Here is a 15,047-nt window from a genome sequence, read left to right as displayed (position 1 = left end):
GCTATTTCGCTGAGTTCCTTAGAGAGTTGTCTCGGCCCCGGACTGTCCATGCATTTGAGTCAATGACTCGATAGTGATTTCCAATTTTCCTGCATGAAGTTTTAACTTTTATTGATCAGATGCACTATATTTTCTTTAGTCATTTAACTATAGACTTCTAAACCATCAGCCCATTAGCCAAATGATATTATGAACTCACCTCCATCTCTAACTTTGACGATTTTTGCATGAAGATAATCATTCCACGGTGCGTGAGTCTCAGACTCTCAGTCATGCACAATTACTCTGGGGTTCACAGCTAGGTCTACAAAATCATATAAATTATAAATTAAATAATGAAAACATTAAAATTATGTAAATAATCATTTAAAATCATAAAGTTACCTAATTCAAGTCTATAACTCTCAGCATCAACGGTATGTACTCCAATGGGCGTTGAACTTAACCAGTTCTGTGTGCACACGAGGGCCTTGACAGTGGTTAGAGACAATGAGCTCTGATAAGCATCCAAGACACGACCTCCGATACTAAATGCAAACTCAGAGGCAACCATAGTGATAAGAATGGCTAGTACATCCCTCGCTATTCGGGAAATGATTGGAAACTTGCCAGAATTCATCTTCCACCAAGTTAATATCTAGAATGTATCACTAGGTGCCTTGACATCTTCCATAAAGTAATGCTCAACCTCAGACTTATATTGCATAATATTCCTTGATGCACAATTTTGATGATACTGTCGTAGCCGCAATAAATTTGAACTTTATGCATGTGTTTCATCTCAAGAAGATGTCGAGCCGGTCGGGCAAGAGGAGCTACCACATTCGGTTGGAGACTAACCACTACTATTGTAATGGTTATATAAATCATCAATATCACATTTAAGCGATCTAATAAACTTTTCAGCATCCTTATCACCGAGGACGTCCCTAATCTAGTCCTCTACAATCGCCAACTTATATCGGGGGTCAATGATCGCAATCACAAATAATAATCTATTTATCTTCTCCACATCCCCCTTAATATTTATTATATTTGAATTTCATCATCATAGCCATTGCATTCAACAAAACTCACAGTCAGTAAAACTCTCTTGCAAGTGGTCATAAAGCCCCAAGAGCTCCTCAAAGTATATGTTCGTAGTAGGATATTTTGTCCCAAATATCCGCATAGTTATGTTCGTAGTAGGATATATGTTCGGAGTTCGGAGCCCATGCGGGCTCCGACTCTGACTTTGAACTCCAACTACTCGAATTTCGCAAACTCTGACTCCATCGGAGTTGGAGCCTCATCAAAACTCGGACGGACGTCGGAAATTTTGCCCACCCATCAAGAGCAAAGTAATGGTGGAAGTAAGTTTTTGGTCGGTCAAATTAGATGTATTTAGTTGGTAATTGAGAATAAACAAAAACATTATATGGAGAAACTTCAATCAAAAGATGAAGATACTGATGAAAGATAGAACCTTCCACCTGGTTCCTACGATCTAGCTATTACCCAGTTTTAGTTCATTTTGAAGGGTCCAAGTGGTGGTACATTGGGGGTTCTTTCGAAGACATTCACTAGCTTGCTTCTAAGCCTGAAAACCTCTAATATTTCTCATGCAACTCAGCCTTTCCTAGTCAGCAGAAAGACCGAAAATGAAAAAGAGTATCTATAATGTTGGGGATAAAAATAGTTAGGGGTCCCAACTCAAAAAATTCCACTACATGATAAATAACCACATGAAACCTACTTCTTAAAATAGTGGCCACTAACCCCCAGTTTTAGAAAATAAACACTCACTCCAATTATCTAACGGTTTCAAAGTTGACACGTCAAACATTTATGGGCTCTATTTATAAAAATCATGTGAAAAACACTCACTCTCTCTTTAATTCCTTCGAGACCTGGTAAAGTCGAGTGAAGATTTTCTTATTTTGCAGGAGGAGTTCTTTGCCGGTCCGACCATGCAAAATCTACTTCAACATATAATCTGTATGATGTATGAAGTTTTAATTTATTTTATTTGCTGACAATGGTTTGGTTGTATTCATTTGGAAGTGTATAAAGAACTCTTTTTCTTTCCTTAAATCTCTCTCTTTTTTTTTAAATAATAATAATGATAATAATAATAATTTATTCCTTTTAATGGTTTAGGTCAAGATAGCATCCGTAAGCTAAATGAACTTGCATGCATAAATTAATAGAAGGTTAGGGTCATCAGAAGGCCTTGATTTATTTTGTTGTTTTATTTCTTCATCTTTATTGTAAGGTTATGTTGGTGGTAGAGCTTGACCAAGAGTCCCGAAGTAATCAAAACCTGGTAGAAAAATGGATCAGATAAGACAAGCATAAGGTTCAACTTCCTTATATTGCATGAGAAAGGTAGAAGAAGTACAATAGAAACACAACAAAATAAAATAAAATAGAAACGATAAATGACAGTAATTTGTCCTTGTAGAAACTTTTTTTTTTTTTTTTCTAATCAAGCATTATATATATATATATATAAATGATATTTGCAGTCGTGAGTGTGCAAGCGCCGCACAGTCGCTTTGAAAAAAGTGAATAAATATGGGACTCACATGAAAAGAAATTAATTTTTTAATAGTGGACCCCACTCTTTTTCAAAACGACTGTACGGCATTTGCTCATTCCACAACTGTATGTAGTATTACTCATATATATTATAAAGTGCAAAAGTTTAAGGTGGATCCTTTCCACTTTTGAATTTTGGGGGAAACCATAGTAATTTGTCATGCAATTTATCTTGTAATAATAGTATATTTATAACAAAGGCATAGGCCACATCAATCCACCTAAATTTAAATGGCATTTTTTTTTAATTCTTTTTATGGATCAAACAATTTCTTTCGTAGTCCAGTTCTTATCTTGCAAGAGGTCATGCAAGTAAGCTACTAAGCTGAGATTTGCCAGATCAAGGTAAATGTTCAATGTTAAATTGCCAAACTGGGATTGTGTATCCAAGTTTTTCTCAGTTGAGATTGTAAAATTTATTGGGGTGAATTGTTGTAGACTACAGCAACAAAATAGCCCTTGATTTCTGGCATCAGGCTGAACATACAAACCAGTAAGAAACCAAGGTTCCACTTCTCCATCTTCCTGTTTAACTTGAGCATGTATGAGACTATGAAAAATTCAGTATATCAACTTGAATGTTCTTCTTCCATAAAAGAGCAATGCCACCACTTCTTCCCTCACTACTCACTGCCAAACAATTTTCAAAACCCATTCTCAACTTCAACTTCTCCATAACTTTAGCATGAAGTATTGTTTCTTGTAGGAACATGACCTTGAGAACTTCCTTTCTGACTAAGGTTAGGTTTGGATAGTGAGTTGAGATAAGATGAGTTGAGATTAAAGTTAAAAATTGAATAAAATATTGTTACAATATTATTTTTTAATATAGTTATTGATTTAAGATTTGAAAAAGTTGAATTGTTTATTGTATTTTGTGTGAAAATTTATGAAAGTTGTAATTATGAGATGAGATAGATAGAGATTAACTCTCAATCCAAATCAAGCCTTTCACAAAGGACACGAGCTCCCTGTGGGTTCCCAAGCCCATGGGAATTCCAGCTTAAGAAAATCATTGATTCCGACAGGGCTGGTACACAGCCTTTGCCGGTCCCAAAAGTTTATTACCCTTCCTCTCAATCTCCTCTACATTATCACCACTAACAGCCACATGATACTCTAAGAGAGTTCTACCCATTTTAATACCAGATTGTTTCAAGGTGAAATAGTTATCTTCTTCCACATCATGTTTCTTACTTGAACTTTCTAGTTGGGAAATAGAATTATTACCTGGTGCTCTAGCTCGTTTTTTCCATGTACTACGTGTCTATTTCCCTTGCCTGAGTTTGGGAAGTTGATGGGCCTGTGTTTCATGGACTAGATTGCCCACAGAAAACCCAAAACTTTGTTGGCGCTCAATACCCCCTTCACTTTCCATGTGAGCCATAGTTTCCTTTTGTATCCCATGGTCTATATTAGAAAAATCAGAATAAAAAAAATCCTCCCTTATCGCCGTTACTGATTGATTCTTTCCTTGCATGCAGATTCCTTCTCCAAAGACCTCCATTGTCATCTTTCCTTTATGATGCATATCATCCTCTTTCGCACCCCCTGAGCATCCGCCTCAACTCCCGTGTCCATCATCATTGTGAATTGAAGTCAAACGTACGTTACTCATCGGAGTTTCAATGACCTCAGCACCACCCGTCGCCGCCGCATTCTGGTCTATCTCTATCTGTCTATTCTTGGCCATCATATTGAAGCTCCCCTTTTGGTAGTCACGGTTTCTTCTACCTGCGGGTTCTACATGGAGCCAAGTTTCAAATTGCTTATGAGCTTCATAAGACTGAGATGATTGTTGACAATTCACACCATCATGTATGATTTTGCCACACAGAAAACAGAACCTCAATAGCTTTTCATATTGCAATGGAACCCATGTCTTCGTGCCATGCAAAGTAATTGTCCTTCTTCTCGCAAGCGGCTTCTTCAAATCCAGTAGAACTTTGATCCTCAGAAAGCCACCCCACCCCACATCATTTTCATCAACTTCCACATCTTCCACAGTCCCTAACGTGCTTCCCAACTTTTCTCCACATTCCTGACTCATCCCTATTAGTGGCAAATTGTGGAATTGCACCCATAGAGCCTCTGTGTCATACTCCATGTCATTTAGAGGAGTAAAATCGTCAAAATGATTTATCACAAACATATATCTATCAAAAAACCAGGGTCCCACTCTCCACTCTATGTTTATCTACATGGTTTTGCAAACGTAATGATAAACACATTTTTCCCTTCTTCCTTGAAGTTGACTTGCTTGCTTAAATGCCAAACCTTTGCCATCGTTGCCTCTACTATATTTTTCCCAACATGATATTCAGACCAAATCTTGCCTATCAAACTCCTATCCCCTTTTCGTTGAACCTAGGGAATTAATGCACCCTCAATCTCAATGGTGACATCTTCATCCTCACTTAAACTAAGGTTCCCCCACAGTTCATGTAAATTCTCCATAAGAAACCAATCACCTCTACTGTGACACAAAGACTGAAGACACCATCCCTATTCTCTCGATAGAGGTTTAGAGAGGAGACTCATTTTAAAAAATACGACACCTCTTCCTACTAACTATTTTGGAAGAGTAAGAACATACGTGTAACGCCCGTCCTTGTGGTGGGACTTTTTATAAAATATTTTTATAAAGGACGACGGGAATTACCGTCCGATTTAAAACTTTTCACTTGCATACCCAGGATGCGAAACTCTACATTTATAAATTAAAATGTGCTTTGACAATAAAAGGGGTTTACAGCAAAAAACATAAATCTTATAATAAAAATGCCTCTTGTACGTTTAAAACTCATGCCTAGACTTCCGTGCTCTTCCCCATGGGCCGTGTCTGTCCTGATCATGCAGTTCCTGTAGGGGGAGGGACATGCATAAAAACTAAAATGAGTCGAAAACTCGTAAGCATTACTTCATACAGTTAAAATATAACAATATAGGTTTTCATTCATACATTCATCACTCGTACATACTATTACGTGCATGCATACATGTCATACGTGCATTCATTTGAAAATGACACTGGATGGGGTTTTTCTCTTTTAAACATGGGCATCCTTTTTGTAAAATGTTTCTCCCGTCAGTGCCTTCATTTCTTCAAGAGTTCGTGCATGTTTATGTGCATACGTGCGTTCTTTTGAAAACGTCATTGGACGGGGTTTTTCCTTTCAAAAGGCTTTCATTTCTTTAAAACGTGTCCCCCGTCTACCTTCATTTCTTAAAGGTTCGTGCATTCGTGCGTTCATACATACATGCATACATCCAATCATTCTTATCACTTTCATAGGCCAATACACACTGTTACGCCCCGTGTGTTGGGGTTAGCGGTCTTCCTTTGGACCCGGATTCCGCCCATGGCCACGGGTTGGGAGTCCCTTTCATAGGGGGCAGCACTGGGTGCACTTCCAGTACTACTTACCCGGCATTGCAATCTGCCCATTCATTAGTACCCTTTTTCATTCATTCATGTGGCCGTTATGTATCTTCATACATTTCATGCTTTCATTTCTTTCTTTCTTGCTTTGCATTCCTTCATTCATTCATTTAACAGTCCTTTCTTTTCATGAGAAAATATTTCTTTTCATGAGAAAAACATCGTTTGGGGCGTAAGCTCGAAAATCGTCTTTTCCTTTTTCAGTTCATTTCAATCCTATCATTTAAGAACATACATGGGCTTAAACGTCAGCTTTCATGGCATCCATAAGCGTCACCTTGAACGTCGTTAATCATGGCATCCACAAGCATCACCTCATGGCGCACATGAAAGCTTCGGTTCGTAGGATCCATAAAAGCATCCGTTGTCATGCCTTTCATGCATTTTCATCAGTTTGTGGATTTTCTTAGAAAATACATACAATAGATACAGCGTATAGTCATCCATTCACATGCGTACAATTAATACTTTGGTTGCGTAAACAGGGGCTGCCAAGGAGGGGCCGTACATACTTATACATTTGAACACTTAGCATTTTCTTTTGTAAAGTGTCTTTCGTTTTTTTTTTTTTTTTGTGAGCATCTTAAAGCAAAAGCGTTTCTTGTATCTTGGAAAACTCTAGAAGACTATGAATGTAACATTTACCTGGACTCCATGCTACTTGCATATCATGCAGTCCATTCATGTGCTTGTCAGATGGCAACTTACATACATACACATACCTTAACATCATTTTCTATCTAGTACATAAGCAACTTAAACTTAGAAAGCACAAGCTATACTTCACTTGGAACACTCTCCTTCTATCCCGTGTTCTTATGTGTTCCTTACTAAATTAAAACCTTCGGGGACCCATTACGGTCACCCCATCTTCCAACTCAAGGTCTTGCCTCCAGTGCTTATTCACTAAAGTGAACCCATGATTCACCTTAGGATTAAGACACTAAGACCTCTGTCTCATTCTTCTCATTAACCACGTTCCGACGCATGACTCAGACCAACTAAGTCATGCACCCCTTCCTTAGACAGTCTATTCGTCACTTTCTTCATGCATCTTAGCCCATACTAACCCTCATTCCCATCCATACAAACCACACGGTTCTAAGCCAACTCTGAGGCTTAAGCACCTTGCAACTATACTCAGGATAGATTACCCATTACATATGGTGAATCCATCTAGCACATGTGTCTCACCATGTTACACATGTACTCTACCCCTTATCACCTAAGATCAACATATATAACACGTTGATCACCAGCTTGGAGGGACAAGGGCCATACTCCGATACCAACCTTCTCTTAACCCAGCTAGCATGACTCTTCATGCTATCCGTCCCTTTTGACAGTTCATCCCAACACTTGACATGACAGGACTCCATTCACAACTACGCCTTATGTCACGTAATATAGCTTGAGATTGCTCCCAAGCTACACCATGACCTTGTCACATCACCTGACATCCCGTTACATCATTTCTACGCCAACTCCTAACTCATCACGAGTACGATTTCTCACGTACTGCTGTCACACCGTGATTCCTCATCACGTTCCCATTACGCCATTCCTACACCCTAACACTTCACCCATCATAAGCATGACTGACAATAACCACGTCACTTCGGGACGTTGCCCAGTCATGCTTTCGCTGCGTACTCTTACACTTGTTCTGCTACTTCGCCCATCGCAAGCACGACTGTCAATAGTCATGTCACTTCGTGACATTCCTCAGTCATGCTTCCACTGCGCACTCTTACACTTGTTCTGCTACTGCACGCATACTCCTAGCCATAAGTCCATCATGGTGACACTTGCCACCTCAGACTACAGGCTACGCTATAACTACTTCGGGATACTGTTCCACAGCTCCCGACACTACCCATCACGTTCCACGCCCATAAATCACATAACCATCCTTATCTCTACGACATGCCACACGAAGTGTCACTACCACGTGGAGTACACTCCACGTATATTCCCTTCACATACGACACAGCACCACTATGGCATACCCGCCATATGATGCATCACTATACCACATGGAGTACACTCCACATGTACTCCCTTTACATACGCTCCATCACCACTATGGCATACCCGCCATATGGTGCATCACTATAACACATGGAGTACACTCCTCGTGTACTCCCTTCATATGCATTATGCCACATCACCTCTATGGCATACCCGCCATATGGTGCATCACTCCACCACATGGAGTACACTCCTCGTGTACCCCCTTTCATACTCACTACGCCACATCACCATTATAGCATACTCGCCATATGGTGCACCAATCTACCGCATGGAGTACACTCCACGTGTACTCCCTTTACATACGCCACATCACCACTATGGCATACCAGCCATATGGTGTATCAGTATACCACATGGAGTACACTCCTCGTGTACCCCCTTTCATACACACTACGCCACATTACCACTATGGCGTACCCACCATATGGTGCATCACTCAACCACATGGAGTACACTCCACGTGTACTCCCTTTACACGCACTACGCCAGGAGGGTATATTTTACATATACTCTCCTTATCTCACACTACGCCACACACACACAAAGTACACTCAGTGTGTACTGTTTCCATTCCGCATACGCCACGCCACCATTACAACACAATCCACAACACAACACAGCACACTTCCCAATTAAGCCCAACACTTCCCAATACACTACACGGCACAACACATCTCCATCAAACACAGATATGCCCAACACTTCACTACACAACACCACATCACAATACCACAACTCCATAAATACTAACAGCACAGTTCACAACCTAGTCAACTAATCAATATCTAACATAATTAATGAGGGATAGAGGGTTATACCATCGATGGGATAACCCGTGCATTACTCGTTGACCCTCACAGCCGATGATGTCGGAAGTGTCGTACGTGGCGGCTAACCCACGTACGTTAACTGTTTAGGCGTTTGGATAGCTAGGTGTGGTCTTGGAAGGGATCGTGGTGGCTTTGTGATGATTGCAAGGAGCGTAACACGACGGATCTAGCTGTGTACAGTGGCTGTCCATCACGTGCAGTGACTACCCACCACTCAAGGTGGTGGTTTGGACCTAGGGTTGGGCTGAAGGGTTGCTGGTGGAGCTCATGGTGGCACTAGGGTGGCACCACAGTGGCTCATGGTGGCAGTTCAAGGCCGTGAAGTGGATGAGAGGCCGTGAGAGAGAGTGTGCATGCGTGGGTGGTAGATCGGGGTCGTAGGTGGTTGGGTTGACTCGGTGGTGGCCTGAGGAGGCTGGTGGTGGTCCTACGCCGTGGGTGGCGGTGCACGGCGGTGGAAGGTGTAAAAGCTTGCGTGAGAGGAGGAAGAAGCCATGAGGTGGAGGGAGGCTATGGCCCTCGGGTCACATGGGGGAGGAAGAGGGAGGAAAGGGGAAGCGCATGGAGGCTCTTGGTGGCCGTGGGTGCTACGCACAGCGGCGCTAGAGGCTGCGCACTGTGAAGCTGTGCGTGGGTCTCCTCTTGCATGCTACGAGGAAGGTGGCTGGATGGGAGGGCCTGAGCTCGCTGGAGGGCGATGGCCGGTGGAAGAGGAAGCTGCCGTGGAGGTGGTGGCATCGTTGGGCAACGCACGGCGGCGCTACGCGCACCAAGCCCATTCGGGCTTCGCACTTCCAGCGGGGAGAAAGGGAGAGCGTGAGGGAGAGGGGCTGGGCTGGGTGAGCTTGCCGGAGCGAGGTGCAGCTAGTGGTGTCGGCAGTGAGAGCTAGCGACGCACGGCGACACTGGGCTGAGGCATTGGAGGTTTCGGCTTGGGAGTGGGATGCGTACTACGTACACCGAAGGGGAGAAGAGGAGAGAGAGAGGGATAGGGAAATGAGGGGGAAAAGAGAGGGGTCTGGGTATTTAACCCAGTCCTTTCGTTTGGGGATTCACGTAACGATCTAATGATGGATCTCAAACACTGATTTGAAAATGCGTAAATATTAACTTAATTAAAAACGCTTAGAGGAATTAAGGTAGAATATTATTTTAAACTAACTTTAGTTTATAAAATGATATTCTTCATCATTAATAAAATGATGAAGTCTCACTTAACATATTAAAGAGAATAAAACCATTTGATTAATAAAAACTTTCAACATAATTTAAATCTCATAATATCTTAAATAATTGAAATAATTTTAATAATAATATTAACATGATTTCCGACGATTATGATATTTTTGGAGCTCTTCAAGAATATTATGATTGTCGTATTTAAGATCAATCTTAATTCAATAACACTAAAAATACTCCTTATAAATATTTCCAGCATATTTAAAACACTGGGCGTGCCCTAGAAGTCACATATCTTTCGAAACATGCCATCATGGTTCGACACGCATGACGAGTCTCGTAGTCACTAGATAGAAGGGGCAGACAATTTACAAATCTCTGCCCTCGAGATTTGCTTACGTCATAAAGACGGAACATACGTCAGAAAGAAGAAGCGTACGTAAGAAGGAAGGAGCAAGGTATGACAATACGAGATTACCAATTTCTAGTTTAGCTTCTAAAAGCTTTGTTCGCATGTGTTGATCATACATATCGAGCATTCTTGGTAGTCAACGTCATGAACAATACTGCAAAAAATTCTAAGTCTCTTTATAGTCAAAGCCTCCAATAGTATTTGTTCAATGCTAGAAAATACAAAATTTCTTGCACATTGGTCGAGCTCTCCCAATTGACTTCTACCTAGATTTTGCTTGGACCTACTAAGAGTACTAAATGTACAAAGAAAAACCCTTTCTCAAGCCAAAGTCACATGTCTTAAATTTGGTGTATAACTTCTTCTCTCGCTATATTTGCAATATTGCTAATAGATGTGTTGATGTATTTTTCCATCGAGGGTGGATACTAACAGTACAGTTGAATGGACTGCAACAAGTGCTTGGGGGTGGCACATTGCTAAAATGCTCATCCATGCCTAGTACAATAAATGAATGTAAGACACGTAGAGAGAAAGAGGGGGAGGGGGAGAGAGAGAGAGAGAGAGAGAGAGAGATAGAAATAGAGAGGGGGGGGGGCGGATTACATGGTTTGACACTAAGGTCTAAGTCCATGGTTCTTTTGAGGGAAACATCCATTATGTATGGTGATTATGCAAGCTCTCTTGGACTTTCATGCTCTTTATTACAATGCCTAGAGAGGTGGAGGAGAAGCTAGGAAAGATGGAGATGACTTGGTCTCTTGGAAGAAACCCCTCTGGTAGCTTGGAAGATCTCCCCCTTGTTGATGGCTTGTTCCCCCTTTTAGTCTAGCTATCCTTTTGCTTTTATGTCATTTCCTTGGATAGCTTTAGTCTTTTCATGCCTTGTGTGTCAACCCCTAGCTTTAAGTCTTATCAATTGGCAGACTTTCGTCACTTCCTATTCTCTCTCTTTAGTTGTCTCTTAACTTGTTATAAGCTTCAAATACATTAATGGGCTAGGTTTACAATACATGGTTTAGTGTATTTTATACCCAATAGCAATTCCTCGATTCTTAAAATCGATCTATCTCAAAAGAATGCCTTGGGAGAAAGAAACTCAACTAGGATAATCATCCATGTTATTCATTGTTGTTCGACACGCTGGGGTCTCCATAGGTGAGCCTCGAGGAGACTTGTAAAATACATGTTGGAGCGGCCTCTAAGAGACTCACCCTTCATGAATGTAGAGATGCATAACTTGTAGTGGGTGAGGATTTTCTATGGAGTGCAAAAAAGCATAGCCCGTAATAGCCAAAAAGTTAAGAGCTCAATCTACGATTGGATTACATATACACGTGTTTTGTTTTAGTTCTTGCCGAGCTACTCTTCAACTGAGAGCAATGAGTTTCTTAGTATTGTAACTGCTGCTAGTATGCAATGATTGGGGTCTTCCAAAGTGAGTTTAGGGAGGGTTGTTCTTAGATTGTGGTTAAAGTTGAAGCTCTTTTTGCATTGTGGTTGGTGATCACCCATGCTAGGTGGTTAGGGAGCTCGTTGACTTTGAAACTATTCTAGGCAATTACGAAGTCAATTGGCTTGTTAACAAAAGGGGACAAGTTTTTATAGTTGTAGAGCTTGGAGGTTCATTCTGAGAGAAAACTTGTGTGAGGTGATTGTTGAGCCCGAAGGTAACTCACCCAAGGCAGTTACAGAGAGCAAACAAAAGCTCATTCTGCTAATGAAGAGAAGTTCATAGCACATGGAAGAACAACAATGTCATAAGTGATCATACAAAACTTAAACAACCAACAAGTTCACAAGTCATATGCATAAAATATCCTAGTACAAGTTAGAGGTGTACTTACAAATATTCGAAATATGTATCTATAGCAAGCAAGCAGAAAAATCACATGTAATACTAGTTAGGATCATTATTCAAGAAAAACACTAACCCATGTGTTAAGTGTAGTGCTCTTTACATCTCTTTTCTTTTTCAAGAAAAGATTTCCAAGCATTTGGACCTTTTCCCCTTGAATCCGAAACTCATCTTCAACAAGACCTTAGCTTAAAGAAACACTAGTACCGTGACTCTCTTACCTCAAAAAAACCATGCTTGAAGGTTTAAAGAAAATAGGAGTTACATTTATCTTTCTTTGATGAAAACCCTAATCTAACCTTGTAAGTGTAGGCATGGGTTCATATGGGAGAACCTTCCAAAACACAAGCTAACTCCTTCTAACTCAAGTGTGTGGGTCTTAGAGCATAAGTTCTAGATGAACTAAGCTTAAACCAAAACTTTTCTTTCTTGAAGCTCTGTGTGTGTGTGTGTGTAACAAAAGAAAAGTTGGCTTCATTCCTCCTATGTTTCTCTTCTTGAAAGTATCTTCTCACTTTACTTATCCTTGAAAGAATGTTTGGGTGAGAAGAGAATATTGTGGAGAGTGTTTGGATGGTGAGAAAGTGATGGAAACTTGGAGAAAATGGTGATGACCGAAACTTACAATAGTAATACACAAAATGGCCAAAGGTCCTTGGGTTTTCGGCTTCTTCTCTTTTATAGACACTCAAAAAGCTTCTTGCATGAATCAAGCTCATGCATGGATGCCAAGTGGCGTGTAGCCCTATGACCTCTTCCTATAGCTCATCATTGGATTTTGTTAGGAACCAAAAGCACCATTTTTTACATGTGGCACCTCCTTCCTCCAAAACCAAAACTCACTTCCCCTTTTGCCCTCCATTTCATGTCTTGGTTCAATGTATCTAGTGGCTATAAGGTCTTTTATCAAACTCAAATCCTCCTCAATCTCTTACATGTGTGCATGAGTGCCAAGTGGCATGTGAGGAGTGTGTGTGTAAGTGCATGGGCTGTCGAACCCTTCTCCTCCCTAGGAGATCTTCTTTTCACCATACGTTTGGACTAGCATGTGATTGGTCCCTTCTAGTACAAAGAACCATGCCCTAGCCATCCACCTCAAGATGTCTCACACAAGATTTTCCTTCTAGAACCCTAGGCGTATAAGGCCTTTCCTCCAATTTGATCTTGCTCTTTCCCAAGAAAACCTTTTATCTATCTCTATGGATGTATGACACATGGTAAAAAGCAACCTTCCTTTCTCCTTTGTTGCCATCCATGGCCTCATGGCCTTCCCTAGGTTCCACTTTTCCATAACCAAATCATTTCCTCCTAGAATTTCTCGCCCATAGTGACATGTGTCAAAAAGCTTACTCCAACAAGCAAAGATCTTCATACATGCGTGACACATGGTAAGAAAATGATAGATCTTCCTATGGTAGGCGTGTAAGCCAAACCCTAACTCCTTCTCACCTCTCTTCCCTTATTTCCATCTAGATTCATCAAGTTCTATACATAGCTTCATTGGATGACAAGTAGCATACATAAATCTTAAGTTGGGCTTGAGCCCTAATTCCATTGAGTTTCAAAACCCTAATTTCCTACAAGGGCTGAAACTCTCATGGGCTTATAAAAATAAAAAAAAAAATTTACACAAAAGTCTAGAAAGTCTTGGTCGTCACATGCTAGGTGCATTGTATCTTTATATATTATGAACGAGGGCAGGTAACCTTGTGTTGCATGTCCTGACGCTTCAGAGTCAACCAAATCCCAAGCGAAATCTGGGGGCGTCACAAGGTAGACTCAAGATTAGACCATTGACACGAGCCGAGAAGTTGTGGAAAAATTCACACCTGGGATCTCTCAATGCCTACTTAAATAAGCACAAGAAAGACTCCATATTAGAATATTGACAGGCAAGCCAAAAGGTTGTAGATAAACTGTCAACCTATGTCCTCTAAAGGCACTCTCGTGGGAGCACAAGGCGGACTCGATGTTAGGCTGTTGATAGGGCAACAGAAAGGCTGTGGAGAAACTGGCACCCTAAGGTCTCTTAAGGACTGCTTGTGGGAGTACAAGGCAGACTCAAGGTTAGACTGCTGGCAAGGAAGCTGAAATGTTACAAAGAAACAGGCCCAAGGGTCTCTCGAAGCCCGCTCGTGGGATCACGAGGCAAAGTTGAGGTTAGATTGTTGGCAAGCAAGTCGAAGGGCTATGGAGAATCTGCAGAGCTTTATAGAGAGATCCACCTAAAAACCAGCAAGCTAGTTAGCATAAATAAACCCAAATTACTAGTGTAAGAAATGTGAACTAGAGCCCAATCTCTCAATCTTCAAACTCTTATCCAATAAGCATCGGGCGCTGCTTATGAGACCAATGAGCAAATTAGGTTGCATATTTGTCTTCACGTTCCCACTTGTTTGTTTTGAGGCTTTGCAAAGATCTAAGGTGACTGAGGGTGGTTCGAGGGTGACCCTGTCATTGGTGCTTTATTGCTAGAGCTTTGTTGAGATATGGGGAGCCTGAGGGTGGCTAGAAGGCAACCCTGTTAGAGGTGCATTATAGTTGGAGTTTTTTGTAGAACTTGAGAATACTCTATCGAGAAAACCATGTGGAACCAAGTTTAGATATGCATCTAACATTTGACAAGAGAATATTGGTTAATAAGCCATATGTCCAAGACTTGAGGGTGAAGCGATGTGCTCAAAGGCATGCAAGATGCCATGCACGCAAAAA

Source organism: Juglans regia, chromosome 8 (genome assembly GCF_001411555.2).
Source record: "Juglans regia cultivar Chandler chromosome 8, Walnut 2.0, whole genome shotgun sequence".
Classification (NCBI taxonomy): domain Eukaryota; kingdom Viridiplantae; phylum Streptophyta; class Magnoliopsida; order Fagales; family Juglandaceae; genus Juglans; species Juglans regia.
Note: the sequence above shows the minus strand (reverse complement) of the source record.